The following is a 12342-nucleotide window of genomic DNA, read 5'->3' as shown; positions in this document are numbered from 1 at the left end:
TCTCTCTAGAAATAAGCAGCAACATACAGCCATTTGCAAGTGGGTTAGAAAATAAATATAAGTTTAGAGGAGAATAGTCATAATCAGAACAAAAGGCTAAAGAGCACAACCTTCTTAGGATTACATTGAGGGTAAGGAATGGAAGCAAAGCTACTATTCTTTTAGAATCGTATTGACAGACTATGATTTCAATAAAGATAAAACCTTTTAAATACACTCCTATTTCTACCATACTGGTATTGCTTTGCTTCCCTTCGCCAGCAGGAGCTTCATAGCACTGAGCTGATGCCTGATACAAAATGCTGACTCCTGGGATAACCATGGTGTGCCATTCATGAACCCATCATGTGAAGTGTGCCTTCCCTCTCTATCTTCCTCAGTCTGTCATCCCCCCCTTTACCAACTCCCAGGTGGGAGTGGGAAGAAGGCAAATTAAACATCACTTTCAACTTTAGCAGGACTGTCATCTCTCCTAGGTAAAGGTACCCCTGCCCATCAGGGCCAGTTGTGACCGACTCTAGGGTTGCGCGCTCATCTCGCTCAAGAGGCCGGGAACTGGCGCCATCCGAAGACACTTCCGGGTCATGTTTCCTACAATGCCTCTATTAGCAAATGCCCAGTGGGAGAGATCCTGATGACTTTTTTATTGTGATTTTACTCCTGCACTAGGGATAGCCAACATGGTGCCCTCCATATGTTGTTGGACTATAACTCCTATGATCCTCAGCCAATGAGGCCAAGGAACAGAGATGATGGGAGTAATAGTCCAACAACATCTGTAAAACACCACTTTGGTTACCCCTGTCCTACACTGTATTTTAAGAGCTTCCCTTAAGAAGATGAAAAGTCAATAGGGGGTGGACAGATGAGCAAGGTTACCAAGAAGTCCAAAGAAGAAAACTGTAGTCAGAAATCACAAGACCCTCTGATAAAGGAGATGATCAAACTACCTCAGGTGAGCAGTTCATTATACACAGTGGGATTTTAAAACAACTTTCAAACCTGGATGTCTCTTTTGCCTTTGAAAGATGACCATCTGTCATGGATAGTTGTGATTCCTGCATGGCAGGGAGTTGGACTAGATGACCCTTGGGGTCCCTTCCAATTCTACAATTCTATGATAAGGGCCTGGTTTGCTCAACACAATAAGCCAAACTATGGCTCACCAGGAATGTGGCAACATGTGGGCTTTTGGAGAGCAGATTGCAAGCACTTTGCTCCTCCTGAGTCCTTTTTTCTTCTATGCCATACTGAGTTGAGTTGAGTTGAGTTGAGCTGAGCATACTGAGTTGAGCTGAGCTTGCCGTTATGCTCTCTCCTTGTGAACCCCAAGAACAAACCTTAACCACAGCTTGGGGTTAGTGAGGAAAAGAGCTTAAACCACAAGCTGGGGTTTAGCTCAGTGTGGCAAGGGAGGAAAAAGAACCAGGGGGAACAAAGTATTTATGAGCATCTCCCCAGAAGCTCATATCAATAAGGTGCTACTGGAAGGAATTTTTAAATTTTTTTTGTTTTGTTTTGTTTTGACTATGGCAGACCAACATGGCTACCTACCTGTAACTAGACGTTTGTGCAGGTCCTGCTAAGTCATAGCATGGATGAGGGTGTCAAGCGAGCCAAGTCAGCAAGGAACAAACTAAACTTCCAAAACAAAAGCACAGTGCCTGGGTAGAAACACTGGTCTCCTTGAAGACATCAATATGAAATCTGAATTAAAAAATGCTACTAATGCTACATCTTTATTGGTCTATGCAATATTCAGATTAAATGGCACAACAGGAGTGGAAGTTAACCTAGAACAAGGTCCTAGAAAATGGGACACACATTCTAAGTCCTTATGACCAAATAAAAAATGTCTATTTAGGGCATTGTCACAGACAGACAGGCACCAAGTGAAAATGATACACTAGCTGCCCAAGTGCACATGGATGTAAGTAACAAAAAGTGCACATCTTCATGGGTAAAGATTACACAGATGCCTATCTTACACGTGTGTGTGTACTGGGAATACACTACTGGCAATAGATTCCCAACATATATTTACATTATAAAATATATGATCCTAACTCATAATGCTGTATGCTCTTCCTCCAAGGAAAATGTAAGAAAAATGTCATGTGTGAAGCAGCTTGAATTCAGTAATTAAAGAATGAAACAGAGGATTAGAATTCTATTTCAAGTGTATGTCTCCAGATAGATAAGCATATGCACAGATAAGCTGTAAGTACAAACATATGGAGAGGCATCTCCTTTGTCCACACAAGCATATGCCCATGGTCACAGATAGGCACAACTTGCTGTTTCAGTATGTTTGCTGGCCTGCAGCATATAATCAATATTCAAGTAACTGTTCATGGTTTGGTAGCCAAGGAAATGCCATTAGGTAGGGAAACAATGATTTAGAATCAACACATATATATTGTAGCACTTAATACCTACTCAAGCACATTCTGAAGCCTTTCAGGAGCAAACATGTTTCTAGCACAGCTTTATCTAAAACGTGGCACACCAGTCTTCCAACGGTTAATGTTTTTTAAAAAATGCTAGTTCCTTAGGCCACAGAGGCAAAGCTTTTTAAAAAAATAAACATAAAAAAATGCAAGTGTTAAGTCAGGCTGTCAAGTGCGGTGCCTTAAGTTCCAGAATAGCTTGTCACTGCCATCTTGGTACTCTTAACACAGACACATTTGGACACGCAGAAAAACAGTGCTTGAAAGTTGCCTGACAGGAAAGTAGCATGTTAGACTAAAAGGCAGGTGCCAGTTTTTAGGCAACTCGTTCTGTCAAAGCATTAAGCTGAGCCTAAAGGGACATATGTGTGCTGAGAAAATATCTTAAATCAGGTAGAGGAACAATAGAATTGCTGCTGTAGCATCACATGTCTAAATAAGTGGTAACACCTTGCGGGGAACTAGTTCATTTTCTACAGCTGAGATGCTATTTTCCTTGTAAAAGGGAAATGCTGACACTTGCACTCCTGTGTCACTTCATAGGTCTATAGGGGAATGGCCTTCACCTAGTCAGAGATCAAAAAGTTTGATTTTGCCTCAAGGAAGGCACATGTACATTGCCACATTGTGGGGTTTGAGAAATCAATGAAGACAGACACTTGCTTTTCCAATTGATAACACAACATAACACATGCTCGTCTTTTTATTATTATATCTATTTATACCTCGCCTTTTCTATGACATGGATTCAAGACAGCTTACATATAAAAATAGGAAGAGCTAAAAACATAGGGGGGGGGGAAGAAACAATTAAACATTGATATCTATCTATCTATCTATCTATCTATCTATCTATCTATCTATCTATCATCTATATATATCAGTGCTTTCCAAACTTTTCATGTTGGTGACATACTTTTTAGACATGCATCATTTCACGACACAATAATTCAGTTTTACTAGCATACCGGAGGCGCTCTTCAGCAGTGGAATGTGCCTGTAAGCCGCCTGGGGCGGGTGTATGTGTGCCCCCAACCCCCCTGCAGCTGGGGCAACAACAGCCCCAAGCAGCATTGCTCCTCGTGCCACCATCCCCAGATCTGAGCTGTGCAAGGCTGCTCGGGCAGAATGGTGTGGGGACGCAACAGCCGTGCACCCCAATCGAAAGGCACATGGTTGCTACATCCCCACACTGCCCTCTCAGAGCAGCCTTGCAAGGCTTGGCTCTGGAGAGGGCAGCGTGAGAAGGGCGTAAGCACTCACCCCTCAACCCCAGCCTGGGATCACATGGCTGCCACATCCCTAGCAGCCTTGAAACTTGGATTGCAGCCTCAGTGCCTGCTTTTGTGCTGATAAAGCACAGTTGTGTGTTTCGTGTTGTTTTACTTGCTGCAAACCTGGAAATAAGTTCTCCTTGTTCTCCTTCTCTTTCTTTCTCTATCTATCTATCTATCTATCTATCTATCTATCTATCTATCTATCTATCTATCTATCTGGTGAGGTGCTCCAAGGGTTAAACTAGAGATTGTCCCATTGCCTAGAGAGGCCCAGGACTCCTTGAGAGACTTGAGGGGGGGGGGCATTTAAATACTAGACTATTCTGTTCTAGCCACCCTGGAGAGGGGGGAAAATGGCTTTGGAATCTTCCAGGAGTAGTATTATTGATGGAGGTTGGTGCATTTGGAGGAAAGGTGAGTAAATAACTGCAAAAAAGGAGGATGATTTGTTGCTGCTTTTCAGAGACTAGAGTAGGGGGAATTGGACTTCAAGCAAAGATGCAGATCAGGAATCCCATTTTTTTGCAACCATCAAGTTCAGCCTGGGAGCAAGACATTTGCAAAAAAAAAAAAAAAAAAAAAAGCATTAAAAGGGTTCAGAACTGTCAGATCTTTAAATCCACCTCCTGTAGGTGTTTGCTTTTAAATGGTGGTGTTGACCTGCAGGAATCAAGCCCACTAGAGCTGCCATGGTGATCAGCACAGATCACCTGCCTATTTGCTGTGCACAGAAATGTGTGCAGGGCAAGGCTGTGATGCTGAATAAACGGGCTCTCCTGAATAAACAGACTCTCTGGGCAGGGGCGCCTGTACACCCCTGGCACTGACCCCTCCTCGTGCGCCAGAACCCACCCAGCACGCACAGACCCCTGACAGGCCACAGCCAAAGGAGGAGCAGCAAGTGGAGCATGCGCTGTGGTGCAGCTGGTGGGAACAGGCAGGCTGGGCAGAAAAGGAGTGTGCTGCCCCACAACCCAAGAGGCTTCAGTCGCTTCAGTGGAGGGAGAATTCGCCTCAGGTAGAAAGACTGGAAATCAGCTGGCCGATCCAGCGTGACACAACACACTTCCACACTGCAGCCGGCACACTAATGTGTTCCGACACACAGTTTGGAAATCTCTAATCTATATGATACAGATGGTTACAATAAAAACAGCATGGCACCAGCCCTTCAATAAAAGAAGTCCAAAAGTGTGTTGGAACAAGAAAGCCTTCACCTAATGGTAGAAGGATACTTTCTGTAGGAAGAGAGTTCCTAAGTCTGGGAGCAGCCACCAAGAAGGCCCTCTCCCACTTCCCTAGCAAGTGTGCCTACGAGGGTGACAGGACCAAGAGAAGGGTATTGCTTGGTTCATGTGTGCACTAACATAAATAGGAATATAATGGTCTAAGGACCACAGATGCAGCAACTAACAGTCAACAGTGAGGAAGTACACCACAAAGCTAGCTACTGTTTTATGCTTGCTGTACTATGAATCAAGCTGTCATTTACCTATATACAATTGCCTACTTGACATTTCTAGGGTATATTTAAGATCATGTTAATCTTGTGCCCAGAATTAACCTTTTAGAAAGAACCTAGATGTGATCTTCCTTACAGCACACTTTCTGCTCCTGTAGTGTGATGAAACAGAATGTGGTGAAAGCTCTGGATTACTGTCAGATATGTACATATGGATGAGTATAATATAAAATGAACTGTCCTGAGAAGTATTTTGGGAGAGAATGCAATGAGCCAGCAGGCATGCATGTGTACCTACACTGAGTAGAAGAAGAACTTTCCCACTGTGTGTTGCAGGCACAAAAATAACATTAAGCTCCAGGCAATTCTCTTTGAGCTTCTACATCTGAAGGAGGAAGATTATTTTTTTAAATGAGCTGTCAGACGCCTTCTGACCTCACAGGGCTTCTTGCCGATAGTTATAATGTCCCAGCCTGCCACGCATTTGTTATTAACAGTATCAATAAAGCTACTATCACGTTGCCCTTCAGTGGAGGGTTGTGGGGTTTGTTTTGTTTGTTTGTTTTGTTTGAATGAGGCGAATATGAAAGCTACTCATGTTAATTAATGAGTTAAGCCTCATAACCTCCCCCGAGAGAAGGGCAGACTCTCAAGCTTGTTTAAATCTCCAGAAGGACATGCCTTTTCTGATTGTCAAAATAATAATAATAATATCACAATAAATAAGACATTCCACCTCTAAAATATTATTACATTTTAAAGCTTGTCATTAAGGGCCATCACCAGCCAGTTAATCCAGAAATAATATGATTGCCACCACCTACTCCTCAAAAACAGGGTTCGTAGACTCAGAATCAGAGTGCAAGCAAAAAACACATGTACGCAAAATATTTCTATCCTGCTTTCAGCAGAAAACCAAGTATTCAGGTATTAATCCACTGCTGCAGAAAGTCATTCAAGGGAAAATGGAGACATACTGGCAAGCCTCATCCCCTCCAGTATGATATAAGACTATAAGAAGAGCCTGCTGGATGAGGCCAGGGGCCCATCTAGTCCCATATCCTGATCTCACAGAGGCAAACCAGATGCTTATGGGAAGCCCACAAACAGCATTTGAGCACAACAGCATTCTCTCCAGTGGTTTTCAGGAACTAGTATTTAGAAAGACACCATCTCCAACTGTGGAGGTAGAATGTATCTATCAGGGTCAGTAGCCACGGATAGCCTTATCCTCCATGAATTTGTCTTTTAGAGCTATCTATCATTGCTTCTTGTGGGAGCGAATTTTACAGTTTAGGTGCTATGTAAAGTACTTTCTTTCATCTGTCCTGAACCTCCCAACGTTCACCTTCACTGGATGGCCGTGAGTGTAAGTGTTATAAGACAGGGAGAGAAAATTGTCTCTCTCCACTTTCTCTATACCGTGAGTAATTCTATACACTTCTATCATGTCTCCTCTTATTCACATTTTCTTTAAACTAAAAAGTCCCAAATGCTGTAACCTTTCCTCACAGGAGAGTTTATCCATCCCCTTGATCAGTCCGGTTGCCCTTTTCTGAAGCTTTCCCCACTCGGCAATATTATTTTTAAGGTGGAGAGACCAGAACCGTATGCAGCATTCCAAATATGGTTGCACCATATATTTATGAAATCATACTTGCCATGTTAATTTTAATTTCTTTCCTAATGATCCCTTGCATGGAATTTGTATTTTTCAAAGTGGCTGTACACTGGGTTCCTTAGGGTTTAAAATCATGTGTGAAGGCCCTATGAGTAGAGGAAGCTCCTCATTCACAAATTTAGCCTCCAGCCCATGGAGCGCTATAAAAAAAAGGGCAGGATTTAACAGTGCACTTCCTCTGTTCATTGTGCAATTGTCTTCACATGAGTAAAATGAATCTCCAAATAGGGCTATAGTTGCAATTTTCAAAAACACAAGCATCCCTCACACCATTGTGCACATTGACTAGGGTTATGATTTGAGCAGGATGTGATTTATTTTATTCATTTGTTATCTTGGTAATATTCCTCCAAGGAATATTTTCCATCACTATTTTATCCTCACAACAAGCTTGCAATGAAGATTGAGAAAGATGAGAAATAATCACTGGCCCAAATCATTCAGTAAGCTTCATGGCTGAGAGGGAATTAGCCATAGAAGCCACAGAATCATAGAGCAGGAAGGGACACAGAGGGCCATATAGTCCAATTCCCTGCAATGCAGGAATCCTGTCTCTGGATGTGCTTGAACCACCAACTTTCTGGTTAGCAGCCAGACACACTGACACATTGTCATCTTACGATGCAGGCTGCCAGGTTCCGCACCCTCACTGCCCCTTGACTGGACAGAAAGAATAGAGCAACACAGTTTAAACTGGGTCAAATAACGCCACAACTTTACTGACCACAGATGTAAGAGGTTTGACACAGGCGTTGGGCATAACCAATTACTTCTGACCCGCCTGATGGAAGTGAATTAGGGTCAACCCGGCAATGGGGGAGTCCTATGATTTACATCAAATAGGGGGACCCTTGCAGGGATTGCTGCCTTGAGCAGTGCTGTGGCCCAAGCCCTCGCCTGGGAGTACGGAAAAAGCCACTCCTCTCGGATCCCTTTAATGGGATACCCTATCTTTCGGAGGGGCGGGGCAGAGACTACAACTAAGTGCAGGGGGCCAGGGCAAGGAACCTTAAATACCCTGGGAGCAGACCTGAGGGTTGTCTATGTGCTCCGTCAGGCCATCCCTCAAGGAGAACCCTGCCTCCAAGCCTGCCTGTTATTGGTCAATCTGTAGGCAGGCTTGGATCCACTTCCCAGCCGGTGAGGTCAGCATTAAGCCCCAGCATCCAGAGGCAGAGTCAGATCCACTGGGAGAGGTGGTGTCACTTCAAAGCACTGCTGAACTGGGTAACAGTAAGTGGACTTATACAACAGCAACGATAAAAAGTTGTGCTATTATAAGTTCCCTGGAAGTCCAGAAGTATCTGCCTAGTGTCTGAAATTCATTAAATAAAGAAACAAATATTTAAAATTACGCAAAACCCTGGTTACTGACAAAAATGAAGGAAAAATATTCTTGCAGTGCTCAAGAATAGCCCTAATTTCTCTTGCTATTTAAACTTTTTTCTTTCTTTCCAGACTAAAGCATTGCTAATTACAGTAATGCAGACTTAATTCATACCAATATAAATAACACCAGGCAGGCATCAGAACTGGCATTAGGACATCATGCAATCTTTGACAAATATCCTTTCAAAGGAAATCTATAATAGCTTTTGGGTTACCCTAATTTATGAGCCATTATGCCTTTGATTGGCATCTGCAAATGGCCGATGTGTGGTTTCCATAACAAAGGAGCCTAATACATTGAAGGCAATGATGTAAACTTGCACTGTAAAGCATGGAACCATCAACAGAGCTCTCATGAAAAATATTTCAAAGTAATTAAGCCTTTAAACAAAAAACTGTTTCCCTACTCAACATCAAATTATGTTATCTAAGTCTGAATATTTGTTATCAGGCTGCTCATAATTCACCTCAATAAAAATGACTGTTTGAATAGCAATAAACTGACACGACCAGACTAGAAAATGTGGATCTTTTGCAAAAAGAAAGTCAACCAAACAGACAACCAAATAAGAAAACATAAAGTTTCGTACCTAATGGTGAAACAGCAACTACTGAAGAAATGAAACATAGCATCTTTGTGACACAGTCACATCACTTTAGTCAAGGATATGACTGCTCTCTTATGATAAGTACCCCACTTCCAAGTAAACACTATCAAAGTTTACAAGAGTTTGCAAATATTTAAGGAAACCAAATGCTAAATAGTTGGGGAGAATTTCTGTACACGTAATTGTATTATTTTGTGTTACATAGGGAAGAAAATGTATTTCATTGCAACACTTAACTCTAAATGTCTGGGGAGAAGTTATACATAAACAATTGCATCATTTCATGCTAAAAGGGGGGGGTGAACAAAACATAATAAAAATAAACTTTTGTTCCTAAGAGGTGTTTAGTATAGATCGCAAAAGTCCCAATATTGAGATTAATAAGCTGCCACATTTCAAGGAAGATGAAGAAAACTGTAAAATTAAAGTGCAGTGCAATGTGAAAAGTCTGTGGCCAACTGGGAGTACAATGTCAATGAAGTAAGCTAAAGTCATAAAGCATGATTTCAGGGGAATGAGTCCCGTTGTTTCTCTGATTTTCCCAATAAAAAATTACAGGTGGTAGTATTTGTAAAAGAAGGAACTAAATTATGGATTAATTTTAAAAGATACAGGTATATTGAGATCAAGTGACAGAACTTAATTTCACAAGAAATTAAGAACACTTAAAAGCTCTGAAAAGGTTAACCATCTCATGATAACTGGGTTATCTGCTTTTACTGTTACTTTAAATATAATTCACTTCTGAGTAAGATGAACTTATGATCATAGCACATCACATGTATGCCTCTACAAATAATCGTCCTATGGTTCCAGTATCATGAACAAGAAGAATTCAGCAAATGCCTCATGGAAAAGGTATATTGTGGATGAGAGAGAGAATATATCTTAAATCTTAGTCCACAGCAACTCCTACAGGCAGATACACTGTGTCCACAGCCAGTAAGCTAAACCTCAACAATGTTCTGAAATAGCTGGATGCCTCATAACCCTTTGTAATCTAATTTTAGAAATGGTAACACTGAGAAACTTGGAAGGTTCAGTGTGTCAAAATAGGATCAGAATTTTCATCGGTGCAATTCTCAGCAATAAGTGCCAGATCCACTATACTACCCAAGATTAAGCCACAAATTGTAGCTGACTTATTCCCAACAAATTTGGCAGCAAAGAACAAGGCCTGGGCAGCTGGCCAAAACATCCTTATCCCTTACAACCTTCTTGAGTCAAAGAAATATGCTCTGGGGGGTTCTGTAGTTGAGTCTACATTCACTTATTGTGTCTATGGTTGCCGCTGGTTTGTGATAGCTTTCCTTTCACCTTTGGCCTTGATTCTCCACGCCTCACAAACTTTTTATGGACCCTCTGCAATAGGATGACATAAAAATACTAAATTACAGCTATTTAGGAGTTTAGAGTTCTCTTTTCTAAGTCTACTGCAGTAGAGCTAAGTGGGGGGAAATCTTTTACCTTCCAAAAACACAGAGATTGACCATGAAGTCTTAGTTATTTTATTTCACTCCCAAAATTAACCCTTTTAAAGTATTTGATAGGGTTCAATGGCATTGCTGTCAGGAGTGAAGGGAATTGCCGGTAACATAAATTCACTGTTAAATCTTACCACAAATATTTTTCAGAACAAGTTTTAGAAGTGTCAAGGCCACCATTAGGTCCTGTCCAGCCACCAGTCCCTAACCTTTCACTAGCATTCTCTGGGTGAAATCTTGCCAAGGACTCACTACAGTAGCAGACAGGTGCAACGCCTTACTACCTTAATCTCCGATCTCATATCTGAATGCCTGATTTGTTACGTTTCATGTCCGCCCATGTAAATATCCCATTTCCTCACTTCAGCTTCTATTTTGACTCATTTGGACACTATGTGCACATCTACTGAGACAAACTGTGTATGCTGTTACCTACTTTGGACCTTTGCAGTAATTGTTGCTGCTTCTGTCATACTGTTTCCTCACTGTTAAGCTTGTTACCCCTGGAACTATGTTACAACACAAAAAATACTTTCACTTATTAAATGAAGGCATCTATGTTGCATCAGGTACCACATCTCCAACCCCTAACCTATTCAGACCATAATTTCATTCTGCATTGTAACATTTTAATTAGCAAATTCAGGGGGGGGGGGGGATTGTCATATCGAAAGGGATTTGCACAAGGCTTCACCAGTTCATCCAAATCCATCAGTAGAGATGATGTCTGGGGAGCTAGTGATGTGTACTACTAGGATGGGATGTTAAGAACTAGCAACAACGTATCCGTGGGAACTGGGAACTAAACAGTGCCAAGGAACTTTGCCAGAGGAGCAGGTGAGAAAGGGATTGTACAAAGAAAACAATAAATAAAGAGTTATGACTATTCTGGCATTTTGAAGAATCTCAATTTTTCTGCATTCATAAACTGAGGATGAATTTAATAAAAGAAGAAAACATATATAAAATATAATAATAATGGAGGAAATTTACAAACAGTAAATTGTATAATTTTTCTATGTGTCATCAGTTAACAAGCACAGTACCTTTTAAACATTACTGTCTTCCCCACAGACATCAAACTGACAGTATGTACAAAAGGGATTTAAGTGAGCCTGTACGTTGCATGAAATATAAATTAAAAGTATTGTTCTGTCAGTCTTGAATCTGGGATTGTTTCTCCAGGTCTCCCAAAACACTGTCAGAAGAATAAATCAGTATTCAAACAAAGCAAACAAAGATAAGCTGAGCTGACCAACATTTGTTTTTAAATGAGTTTATATTAGTTTAGAAATTAAATACAGTACTTGGTGAAATTACTCCAGAACACACCTAAACCACTGTCTTTCCATTTAGGCATATTCTTTTGTTTTTGAGTAACACTTTCCTTACTGGCACTGGTAATTTCTATGGGCACAATTAAGCCAAAGTGAAGCATCTAAGTCCCATTAAGATAGGCACTTACTTGAATGTCTCACATTGGAATTAATGGGTTCTCAAAACGCTTAATGCCTGACTAGATCATATCTATAATTTTATGAAGCACTTAAGTATAACTTAATAACATTTGATTATAAGTATCCAAATAAAATTGCTGCTTATCAGAAACAATGTATCCAAATATTGGTTAATTATCCCAGAAACCAGACTCATACACTGATCCAGTTCACACATAATGATAAGGCCAAACCATGATTTTGCACTAATGTGAAAACATGTGAAGTTTGTGGCTGCTGCAATCATCCCGAATCCTATGCTGTTATGCTACTCAGGACTAAACCATAATTTGGTTGAGCATTATATCCAAACATGGGGTCATGGTTTGTCTCACTCTTGACAAGCTCTGAGCTGTAACTAAGGTTTGCTCTTGGATTCCTAGTCATGGTTCGTTTGGGGTGACACACCACAAACCTGGATTCAGACATAATGCTAAGCCATGGTTTAGCCATGGATAGGTTACAGGAGGAGCACAGGGACCATAATCTTTGCTC

General features: G+C 41.1%; 1 protein-coding gene across 25 annotated transcripts in view; it reads right to left on the bottom strand.

Moving 5' to 3' along the window:
- The window catches only part of TENM2 (teneurin transmembrane protein 2), a 795537-nt gene that overhangs the window by 198481 nt on the left and 584714 nt on the right, over positions 1-12342 (bottom strand). The window lies entirely within an intron of this gene.

Source organism: Podarcis liolepis (assembly GCF_965112155.1).
Source record: "Podarcis liolepis genome assembly, chromosome: 2".
NCBI classification, from domain to species: domain Eukaryota; kingdom Metazoa; phylum Chordata; class Lepidosauria; order Squamata; family Lacertidae; genus Podarcis; species Podarcis liolepis.
The sequence above is the reverse complement of the archived record's forward strand: the minus strand, read 5'-3'. Positions and strand labels throughout refer to the sequence as shown.